The sequence below is a fragment of the Plectropomus leopardus genome, chromosome 8 (genome assembly GCF_008729295.1).
Source record: "Plectropomus leopardus isolate mb chromosome 8, YSFRI_Pleo_2.0, whole genome shotgun sequence".
Taxonomy (NCBI): Eukaryota; Metazoa; Chordata; class Actinopteri; order Perciformes; family Serranidae; genus Plectropomus; species Plectropomus leopardus.
In genome coordinates, this window is record NC_056470.1 from 17,136,310 (window position 1) to 17,148,605 (window position 12,296).

Consider the following 12,296-nt stretch of genomic DNA (forward strand, 5'->3'; position numbering starts at 1 on the left):
TGGGCAGCCCAATGCTCACTATGGAAGTTGTTTTGCAGATTTTGCAAATTACACAAGGTCCATGATTCGCGTTTGTATCAAGGTGGGCCCCATTGTTTAATGAACGGTAATGAACTGCCCTTCTGGTCTTAAAAAATGTTTACCAGATTGAACAACAATCTGGTAACTTACTGTAAACTGTTCTCTCCTCTCCAAGATTGCTGTTAGTAATCACTAACATTTATGCAGCATTATGTGTTTAAACCAATCATTACAACACATATGTTAGCTCTGTGCCTTGTGAGGTCACAGCATGTGATAAACCAAATCTCCCTAGGGTCACCAAATGTCTAGGACTAGCCCAGGATAGAAATCACAGGGTCTACTTTTTTTTGGCGAGAAAGAGACCTTTGCATAATTTAGTTATTGGTGAAAATCTCCTGGACGTCTTGATCTGAAAAAAGTGAGCACCCATTGACAGGTGCTGGGCAGCAATGAGCCAAATACTGTGAAGAGAACCATTGCTATGTAACATGAAACTGCTTTATTCAGTTTTGTTGGAGAGGGAGAGACTTCTGCAGATAATTTGGCTCTCAGTACAAACCTCCTAAACAATAAACACTGAAAAAAGCCTAACTGGGAGGTCATGCTTGACAAACAGGAGGAGTTTCAGCTGGTTGCAGCCTGCAGTCCTCACCATTAGATGCTACTAAATCCTGAACGCTGCTCCTAAAACGGGTCAGGTCATCCGAACTACAGAAAAAAGTCTCTCACTTTATTCCAAGTAATATCTGGCCATGTAGGAGATTTTGGTTGTATTTTCAGCTTATGTCTCTTTTATCTTTTGCTGCCACAAAGTAAAATGGAGGTGATTATTTTTTTTGTGGTGCTCACATAACTGAAAATCACAAAAATTCTACAGCAGCATAAAATTCTGCATTTGTCTCCAGAAACAACAAACCATTCGATCTATGTAATTCTCATACAGCGCTGTGAGTTTTCTTTGGGACTCATTTTACAGCAGAAAGCTGTTAAAGTGACAGCAGAAACAAAAACATCTCAGAACTTGATCAGATAAAAGAAAAACTGCAGGCCAAAACAACATCCACTACATGGCTAGATAACACCAGGGGTGAGTGTCAAACTGACCCTTTAAAGATAATCTATTGCATCATGGCTCACAGACTCAGTCAGGGTGGGAGATGAAATTAAGGGCCAGTTGTCCCTAAGTGGATGACCTCATGGGACCATCAGCGCCATCTGTCGCCTTCAGCTGGAACTCTGCGAATGTCTGCGGTGTTGTTTATCCTCGCCTTTCATAACTATCAAAAGTTAGCAATGAAAGGCATGCAGACAGGGGGACGGGGGGTGGTGTTCTGAGAGGGACGGGCTGGAGGAGGTGACCTACATTGGCCTAAATGATGAGAGCCAGAGCTAAACAAATGTCTGCCTTTCTCCCTCCCCTGCTCACATGGCAGCTGGACAGTGAGGAGGGAGGGAGGCACTAGACCATGCTAACTAACTTTATACTGATTATTGATTGATCTCATTCTCTGTCTCCTTTGTCTTCCCTCTCCTGTGTGTCTTTTTTGTTGACCCTCACCCTCTCCATATACCAACCCATCACCTCTCCTGCAGCATACTGTTTGCGGACATCGAGGGTTTCACCAGCCTGGCGTCTCAGTGTACGGCGCAGGAGCTTGTCATGACGCTGAACGAGCTGTTTGCCCGCTTTGACAAGTTGGCCTCGGTGAGCACTGACAACCTGCCGCTGCCATTTTCACAGCAGAACTTTGAGCCACTGTTTCTTATGTAACCGTACAGTCTGTATGACAAAGCCAACATGATGTACTTGTTCGTGGGGGTGGGGGGTGGGGGGGGGCTTTCTTAGGCATTGTGTTAAACATCAATTAGACTATGCTGAGACTTATGAGTCATCTAAATTATGTATGAGAAGCTCCACATTTGACATGAACATCCTTCTGTGTGTGTGTGTGTGTGTGTGTGTGTGTGTGTGTGTGTGTGTTGTGTGTGTGTGTGTGTGTGTGTGTGTGTGTGTGTGTGTGTGTGTTCTTGCTGTACAGGAGAACCACTGCCTGCGTATTAAAATCCCTCGGAGACTGTTACTACTGTGTATCAGGGCTGCCTGAGCCCCGGGCTGACCACGCCCACTGCTGTGTGGAGATGGGAGTAGACATGATTGAGGCCATCTCGTGAGTCAAACACACAATGAAACATAAAGATCAGCACTCTCAAAACAACAGCACACATCCTTACAGTCACTTAGTGATATTCCAGTGAAGGTTAAGTTGAGATTTCTTGCTTTGTTTATGCAGCACGGGGTGTAAAAGTGAAACTGTGAACCTGAAGGTGACACTAGTTTTTTGACAGTCTTGTTTCCCTGTGTGTGTGTGTGTGTGTGTGTGTGTGTGTGTGTGTGTGTGTGTGTGTGTGTGTGTGTGCGTGTGCATCTGCAGGCTGGTGAGAGAGGTGACGGGTGTTAATGTGAACATGCGGGTGGGCATTCACAGCGGCCGTGTTCACTGTGGGGTGCTGGGCCTACGTAAGTGGCAGTTTGACGTCTGGTCCAACGACGTGACGCTCGCCAATCAAATGGAGGCTGAGGGAAGGGCCACCAGAGTGACAAACAAGGTCTTCTATACCTGGTGACGAGCTATTATATTGTTTGTGTGAAAAATGGCACTAGTGTGACGTTCTGAAGAGTTCAACCACGTAATAAAGGACATGTGTGTGTGTGTGTGTGTGTGTGTGTGTGTGTGTGTGTGTGTGTGTGTGTGTGTGTGAGAGACTGTGCCCTAACCCTCTTTTGGCTGCAGCCCAGCACTAAAAAGGTTTCAATGTTGTTCTCCTTTAGGTAAGCATTCCTCTCTCCTCCAAAACCCGGCTCAACCTCGTAGTCCCCGTTCAGATACTGTAGTGTTGCTTTGCTCATGCACACACACACACACACACACACACACACACACACACACACACATGTCCTTTATTACGTGGTTGAACTCTTCAGAACGTCACACTAGTGCCATTTTTCACACAAACAATATAATAGCTCGTCACCAGGTATAGAAGACCTTGTTTGTCACTCTGGTGGCATTTCTTCACTTCCAGAAAGAGGAGAAAGCCATGATGGCCAAGATGCAGCGAGCACGTGCGAATTCTGCCGAGGGACTGATGCCACGCTGGGTGCCTGACAGATCCTTCTCCAGAACCAAGGAGTCCAAAGTCTTCAGGCAGATGGTGAGATACACACAGGGAGCACTTAGCTGAACGCACAGCACCTGTTCTTCTTGTTGTCTATATCTGATCTGACAATATTCTTGTGTCCCCATCTCCACTTTCTGAAGTCAAATCACAAATATATTTTCTTCAGAAAAGCTGTTAATATTAGATTTTTCTTTTATGTGTTTATTAAAGGTCAGAGTCCCATTATCAAAGCACAACTTTCTATCAAATACATTTGATACTAACTTCCTTTTTTCTCATAAAATCTCTGAAAGCAGTCACACAGGGCTGTAGGGATGGCAGTGTCCTTCTGAATCATTATAGACATCATATCCCCCACAGGATGGACTGTAAAAACTTTGGTGATACTGCAGGGTTTCCTCTAGTGTTATCATCAGTTCAAAACTGTAGTTATTAGTTAGTGTCCAATACTTGGATATAAAACCAAATGCTTATAAAACAAACAACAATCTCAAGAGCCTCAGCTGCACTTTGTGTTTAGTGCTAATGTAACACAGAACTATATTCTTGGTATTACTTTCAAGTAATAATAATGTTCAATGGCTTGTAATTTTGCAAACAGACTTTTTTACACTACTGTGTCTATATTGCAGTCAAAGAGAACAAAGACAAAGAATGCAAACACAAACATTATATTGCTAATTAAGTAAGTAATTTCATTAGATAATTGATTTAACAGGATTTCAGATCTATTGGATGGTGAATCCACAAGTATGAGCTGTCATTGTCAATGTCCAAATCTCACATCAGGAACAAAAGAACCCAGATATCTTCCAAAGCTGCAAATAAAAAAGTACAACATGCAAAAAGCAGCCTACACACACTGCCTTCATTATGTGACAACAAGATAACTAAGTTCCTCAGCTCTCCTGTTAGGTAACTGCACAGAATAACACAAGAGTCAAATATGAGCTTTTATGGAACTTTATGGAGCTTTTCTCAACTTACAACAACAACTCTTCATCTATGCTTTTTTACTCTTATTTCAATTTCTTAAAAATGGCCAAGAACATAGAATATACCACGGTCAGGGTAAATACTTGATCATGATTGGCTGCAGGGTGTTCATTAATACCTCATATAGGACACCTACCAAGTAGTTCCTGTGAAACTGACTGTTCACTGTAAATATACTGTCATTTTTTTTTTAGTTATTTACTTTATATGTTTGTCAAATATATACAATGATGTTGACTTTTAATCTTGCTAGCATGAGGTTCTGTGAGCTAATCAGACTAGAAATATCTCCTGTTGGGTCGTATCTAAGGTTGTCCTGTTTACTACAGTGGTGAACAAAGCTTCTGTACCATAAGAACCTCATGACATTTAAATGATTGTTCCAGGTTTTAGTCAAACGCTAGGATGTTACCAGGGAAACTGAGTTATGGCTTGTGAAAAACTTTAGATTTTGATTGAAAAATATGAATACCATACCAAGTGACCATGGATTAGGCAGAACAATGCCCTTTTAGGTGTCCATATTAAGGAGTTAATGTACTCTATGGATGAAACTATCCTCTGTTGTCTGTCAGGTGGATCTGGCCTCCTCACCATGGGACCAAGGGATGCCTCGTCGAGCATTATCCCTTATTTAGCATGACATATTAGCACTATTATTTGTATTAAGCATTTCTAAATGCAGCCTCTCAAAGCTGAGAGCATGACTCTAAATGTATGAATTTGAGCAGTGGTGTAGTGGAGGGTATAAACATGTATACGCAGTATACCCACCTCTTTTTCTCACCTATCAGCCAAAAATCCTTTGGATTATATAGGAGAGTATACCCACTTTCACCTTGATAACCCACCCATCTATCTAGTAGTGCCTCCATCTCATGAACAACCACTACACCACCAGATTTGAGTGCCTAAAGGTGACAAATGAGTACTGAACTGTACTGTATGTATGGTGAAGCCTAAAGGGGACAATGGAAACGTGAGAAGAAGTATTGATCTGTTCCCGTCAGACAAACAGGAGTTACAACAGGGCTCCCAGGGATTCCCAGTGCATCATTTACTACTGAAGCTAATCTGACGAGGCTGCAGCTGCAAATATTTCTCTTTTCTCTCTCTCTCATTTCCTCTCTCTCTTTATGCTACAAGTCTCATTTCCTTGTCTTTCCTAAATTTTCCCCCTCTCCTCCTCCTTTTGTCCTTTCCATCTCAGAGGGTTTGAGCCCTCGGGGCAAAGAGGTTGTAATTTGAAGCCTCCGAGCATTAATTAAAACATCAGTCTGGCTCTCAGGGATTAGCTGTGCAGATGTCTGAGTCTCTGTCTATTTTTCAGTTGCACTGTGGCTACATGAAAATCTCTCCCTTTCTCTTTCAGGCACTTCCTCTGCTTTCTGGTCTCATTTTCACTCTCTGTTTTTTTTTTTTCGCAGGGCATTGACGAAGCATCCAGCAAAGACAAGTGAGTGTTGTTGCCCCCAGTTTTCGTTATTAGCGGTTGACTGGCAGACTGTCACTGTAACGGTCTAACTTTAGAGCCCACTGTTGGTTTTATACAGTCAGATCCAACCCAGCACTAATACCATATTAGCTCTGAGTCATCCTGCCTGTCACAGCATAGGCCAGCTCCCTCATACACACTCATGCACAGATGCAAACACACACCACACAGTGACCTATTGTTCCATCTACCTCATAGCCGCTGCGCTCAGGAGGCCCTGAACCCTGAGGATGAGGTGGATGAATTTCTTGGACGGGCAATCGACGCACGCAGCATCGACCAGCTGCGAAAAGACCACGTCAAGAAGTTCCTACTCACCTTTCAGACTGTGGACCTCGAGAAAAAGGTTGGTATTTGCTCCAAAAATGTACCATAATTCCCTGTAGAATAAATTGAATTGATTATTTCCTCATTAATTTAGCGGGAGGCATGGGATAAGCTTCACCTTAAAAAACTGTTTATATATTTTCTTTTCTGGTGTAAGTCAGAAAAATGTCACAATGTAGCAGAGGAAGAGTCACACACAAAACAAAAAACGATTCAGACTGAAATTTGGATATCAAATATCTCTATTTTACTGAGAGGTGCATGCAACTTTTGCACTGCATGCACCTCTGCATGCAGTGCAAAAGTTGCAAACGTTTCAGTGTATGTTGGACTTTCCTCAGTGCAGAATGAGACATGCATACTGGTTCACCATATACTGTACATAGCTCACTCTTACAGGTGCACCTGGTCAGATCACATAAAACAGATCATATCCAATTCTTCATTTAGGTCATTGACATGGAGTTTTTTAAGGAAAAAAAATATATCTGCACACATTGGAGAAGAATTTGGGCTGTCTTACCCCCACGGGGATATGGTAACATCATGTCAGTTTCACAGAATGCCAAATCTCACACAGAATCATTGACATCTAAAAAGTGTCTGGCAACAGCTGATTTAACATCAGCACAGCCGATGGCACTTTTATGTTTGCTGCAGTTGTCTTGGTGTTTTTCTGACATACTGAAGGCCATATTTGGTGCATGCAAAAAGGTAAAAAATGCTGGAGCTACATGTTATAATTTTTTTGTTTTTGTACTGTCTTTTGGTAACAAAGCTTGTTAAAATATTAACCTTTTTCCAATGAGTGCACTCAGCACAAATGCAGCATGGAAAAAAATCTTTAATTTAGCATCATGGAAACTAACTTCTCATTGATTTTCTATTTCCAGTACTCCAAAAAGGTGGACGATCGTTTTGGGGGATACGTGGCCTGCACACTCCTTGTTTTCTGTTGCATCTGTTTCATTCAGATTATAATTTTTCCAAAGTAAGTAGCTCTCTTCTATAAATTTCCTTTCCCAGTTTCCAAGTTATTCTGAATTGTGGGCAGGAAATGTGGTCTTCATTAGTTTATGGGGAGTTAATGGGAGTTATACATCCTAATGAGCCTGCTCTCTTCTCTTCCACAGTACACCACTTATGCTCGGTCTTTACATCAGCATCTTCATCATCCTCGCCAACATCCTCTTCATCTGTGCCATCTACTCCTGCATCAAAGTGAGAAACAAAGGCCTTCTCTGCTCATATGCAGATATCTTCAAATAAGACTCATTATCATATGTCTTCAGCCGGCATCACTAATGGTATTAACTCTCTCTTATCTGATCTTCTCCTCGCTGTCTGTGCTCAAGCTCTTCCCAGCTGCCTTGCAGACTTTAACCAAGAAAATTGTCCAGTCTCGTGCAAACAGCACACTGGTGGGCGTCTTCACCATTCTCCTCCTCTTCATTTCCTCCTTCGCTAACATGGTAGGGGACTACAGCTATTTATTTTGTCATTTTTGTATCATGTTGCAGTTGTGATTGGTGTTGTTTCATGTTGTCCCATACAATGAAATCAGGGAAGGGGCTACGCATCGGCCTCAGTTACATTTTTCTGCCCTATCATTTATCAATTCATCTCAGATGTTGCAAGACAGATTTTAAAGATATTTGAAGAAATTCTGCACCATTGTGGTATTCTAAAAAAATAGACCAATTGGCCTGTGTGTGCTGTAATTATGAGTTAAGCTGTAATTAATCATAATCTTTTCACCATTGCATTTGTTTGTTCATAGATTAAAACATGCAGCGTTCCAATATGTTATTGCCGTGGTTCAGGAAAGTTCAATCAATATTTGTGAACATGAGCTACTCTCTCTTTAAGTGAGAAACCAGAGAAGTGAGTCTCAGACTTGTGATTATTGAGTGTAAAGTCTAAAGCTGCCTCAGAGACAGTGAGTGAGATCCTGATTTTTCTTGAATGTTTGTTTACCTTTTTATAACCAAATTAGCTTTATTCTGTGTATGGCTGCAACAAAGACAGGTTAGTTGTTTGGTCTATGAAATGACAGAAAATGGGGAAAAATATTGATCAGTGTGTCCAAAAGTCCAAGATGACATTCTCAGAAGTCTCGTTTTGTCAACAATCCAAAGATATTTCGTTTTCTGTCAGAGGAGTAAAAAAACCAGCAAATATTCAAGTTAAGGAAGCTGGAATAAGAGAATTTCATATTCATAAAAAATACTCAAACTGATGAATTGATTATCAAATTAGTTAGTGATTGCATTAATAATTGACAACTAAGTGGTTAATCATTGCAGCTTTATTGTAGAGTTCTCAGCTCTGAAACAGAAAATGTACTCATATACACAAAAAAAATTCTTCCGGCTGCTCTCAGTGTCTTCTAGAACATCTTTCACCATTTATTGTCTGTGGAGCAGCTCCAGACTTAATATATAAATTTGAGTTAAAGCACACTAGTTGGGATTTGGGAGAAAGTTACTAATATTTTCAGACTGTGCTGACTATAGAAAAAACATGCATGAATTTTGAAAATGGATTTAAAAGGAGTTTATCAATACTGAAACCCTATGCATCATCATCATAAAATGTACTTTTTAAACATTATCATGTACACAAAAATAGCCACCCAGAGCTTATCATGCTATGACTACAGGCTTAGCAAAGAAGATAAACTGTCTATTTTGTACCTGTTTTGCATTGTAAATCCTGTAGAGCTATAATATTTGATTATGACACAGCAGCTTTTTTCTCCACTTAAGATAAACTGCCTGCAGGGTTGTTTCAGCCTGCGATTGGTTGCTCAGTGTCACCAACATCAAGCTCACCAATTTAGATTTGCTTAAAACTTATTCAGTTACTTGCTTGCTAAGTTCAACAGCTGCTTTAATCAGCCTGCTCATTTTTGACTATTACTTTATTTTGATACATTGCAAATTTGTTAAATTATATTTTATGATTACCTACAGTAGGTCTAGGTTACAGATTTATTTTCAAACAATATGACCTAAGGCATTTGAAATTTTGTGTACAATCATTCAAAATGAAATGGCAGAAAACATTTCTTGGATGAAAACCCCTCATTACAGTGTTTGCTGTTTAACGATAGGCACAAGGGCTGTTTGCTAGATACACTGGCACGGCATATATTATTGGAAGATTTAAGATATTTGATATAATTTAAACACAGCATTGTGTACAGAGATTTTTCACCCGAGCACTGATTGCTATTTTCCAAATGTAAAATATCCTGCATGGTACATTTCGAGGCAACATTGTTTTAAACATTAAAAACATTATTATCAGACTTTCTTTAACCCTTTGAAACCTGGAGTTAAATCACTTTTCTTGTGGGGCTTTCAGATGCCTTTCACGGGTATTTAAACCCTCAAACCCTGAGAAAATTGGTGCAATTTCTAGGAAAAACATGGGGAAAAGGCAATGAGTAACTTGTTAAGAATTGTTCCACAAATTGCAATAAATAAGTAGATTTAGAAAATTAGTTTTAAAAGGCAAGGGGAAATGTCTAGGTAAAGAAAGAAAAAAAATAAGGAAAAAGTTCCATGATTGCATATTTAAAACAATTTTCCAAAATTCTGTTATTTTTTTACATACATATTTTAAGTTTTTTCTATTTGTTATTTATTTATTTATCTATTTATTTTCCAGGTAATGTTTTGCTTTTTACTGATTTCTTGCTAAATTTGGGGTAATTTCTTCTTTTGTTTCTTCCCATGCTTTTGAAAGCCAATTTGCTTAGGTGTCAAAGAATGACACTCCCAAACATGGATATTAGTCTTGCTGTCATGCTGTTTTACCTTTATTGACTGATGGTTAAGTGACAGTCAGTCTGTGGTGTTTTTTTTTTTTACCAGTTTACCTGCAGCAGAGAGAAACTGCGGGATTGTGTGGCGGATGAGCTGAAAACGACTCCCAGCCTTGTGACACTCTGCCTGCTGCACAACCTGACTAAGACAGCAGAGGACGGTTTGACTCTGTGTTCCAGCCAGGTCAGGCCCTGCCATTTCCCCGAGGTCAGTCCCATAACATTTTAGCGTATGTGTGTGTTCATACAAATGCCTGTGTATGCCAGTGTTTTGTTTTTTTTTTTAAGTTTGAATATTCACCTAACCCCTCTCTCTTCCTCCTCCTCCCTCGCTGTCTCCTCTCTGCTGCAGTATTTCAGCTACAGTGTACTGCTGACCCTGCTGGCCTGCTCTGTGTTCCTCCACATCAGCAGCATAGGGAAACTGGCTCTGATGCTGTTCATCCAACTCACTTTCCTCCTGCTGGTGGAGTGGCCTCAGGTGGCCCTGTTTGACAATGCGGACCTGCTGGTCTTTGCCAACACCCTGTGAGTCCCCTGCGAGGACCACACACATTCACAAACACATGCACTCACTCTTTCTCAATTTCAACCTGAATAGTTCTGCTACTGTGTCACAATTCTTTGGTTTAGACTGGACATGGACTACTAATACAATATGATTTAGATTGTAAAACACCAACTTTAGCTTTCTCATGTACCACACTGTACAATCTCACAACTTACTTTTAAAATATCTGGGAAACAGATTGCCTTGAAAAATCTAAGTATATATAACTATTAGTCTTAATCTTTGTTTACTCCATATCTAATTGTTAAGTTTACTTAAAATTTATTTATTTACTTGATTTTGTGAAGTTGTTGCAACTTAATCTTTCTAAGTTTTAGCAAAGTCAGTGAACCAAATTTGCTGCACTATACATCTGTATTCTGCCAGTTGCAAACGAGTTAATCATATTTGTATTTTCTTAAACATGTACACAAAACAACTCACAGACCTTCTAACTTCATTATTGGCAAAAACCTCGTTGTAATGATTAGTAATCTGGTTTATTAAAGTTGCTGAAACTTTAAGAACAAGGCAGTTTCACTTGTCATGTTCAAGTTCCAACAACTTCACAAAATTAAGTAAATACAACTAAATTTCAAGTAAACGTATCTATTAGATAAAAAATAAACATGCATTAAGATAAATAGCTATATTTATTTTCTTTCTTTTTTTATTGGTTTCCAAGAATATTTTAAGTATAATTAACTTGTCAGATTTTGCAATGCAGTCGGGCTTTATTCCTATTTTTTGAATATGTTCTCATTTTTCCCCCAGGCATTTATCACTTCTTAATGATTCCCTCCAACAGTAAGTTGAATTATTTTGTTTTTTATTACTGCTTTATAGCAGTGACTCATATACTCTGTACAAATGACTTTCTCCTGTCCTTTTTCTAGGCCTGGTTTCAATGAAACTGAACAGTGGTGAGTGGCTTCCTCTTGTGTGTGTTATAGTATTTGTCAGGTTGTGTATGTTCACTCCCATGCAAGACTCTCATTCACGACTCATGTAGACCCCTCCTCTTCTCCTCAGCCTGAAGAGCGTGCCTCAGGTACCCTTAAAGGTCATGACCCCTGTAATCCTGACCGTGTTTGTTCTGGCTCTCTACTTACACGGCCAGCAGGTGGAGTCCACCGCACGGCTTGACTTCCTCTGGAAACTGCAGGTAAATCAAACAGTTTTCATGTGTATAACAAAAAAGAAGAAATAATTATTCCTATACAAATACAGTTTAATAATTCACTTATATTAATCAAATAGTACACGTACAGTCTTCATTTTTGCTATTTTTACACATGACAAAATGGGGGGAAAATTCTGATACTTTGCCCCATAATAACCTGTCTGCTTCCAGCTAGCTACATGAGGCTGGTGCTGCATGCACATTAAGTGAAAAAGAAAGTAATTTTTTCCTTTGAAAAACATATTTGAAAAACAGATTCCTCAAAGCTTTTGACAAACTGCCAAAAATGAGTCAGTGAGATTCAGCAGCAGATCTTGGTGTTCCTCAGGCTACCTGGGCAGTCGACTCAAACAATGAGAAACAGTCATGACTGCTGATGGAGACAGAAAGCGTTGGTGCACAGGGAAAGTACCTGTGGTTGAAGCCGCCCTCGTCATGTGGATTGATGTAACCTGTTCACACGATGCCCCTTATTACTGTAAACTCATATAATAAATTTACAAATGTCAATTAGATGGGTATCTGTATGTGAAATAATTGACATAAACCTGCCATAGAACACATGCACAAATTAGCCTGTATGGCCAAATCTTACATGTTTACATAATTGACTTAAAGGAATAGTATGTAAGATTTAGGGGGATTTAGTGCAATCTAGCAGTGAGGACTGCAGGTTGCAACCAACTGAAACTTCTCCCGGTTAGAATTT

At 39.9% G+C, this 12,296-nt stretch overlaps 1 pseudogene; it reads left to right on the forward strand.

The window, feature by feature from the left end:
- The window catches only part of LOC121946788, a 45,750-nt pseudogene that overhangs the window by 28,541 nt on the left and 4,913 nt on the right, over positions 1 to 12,296 (forward strand).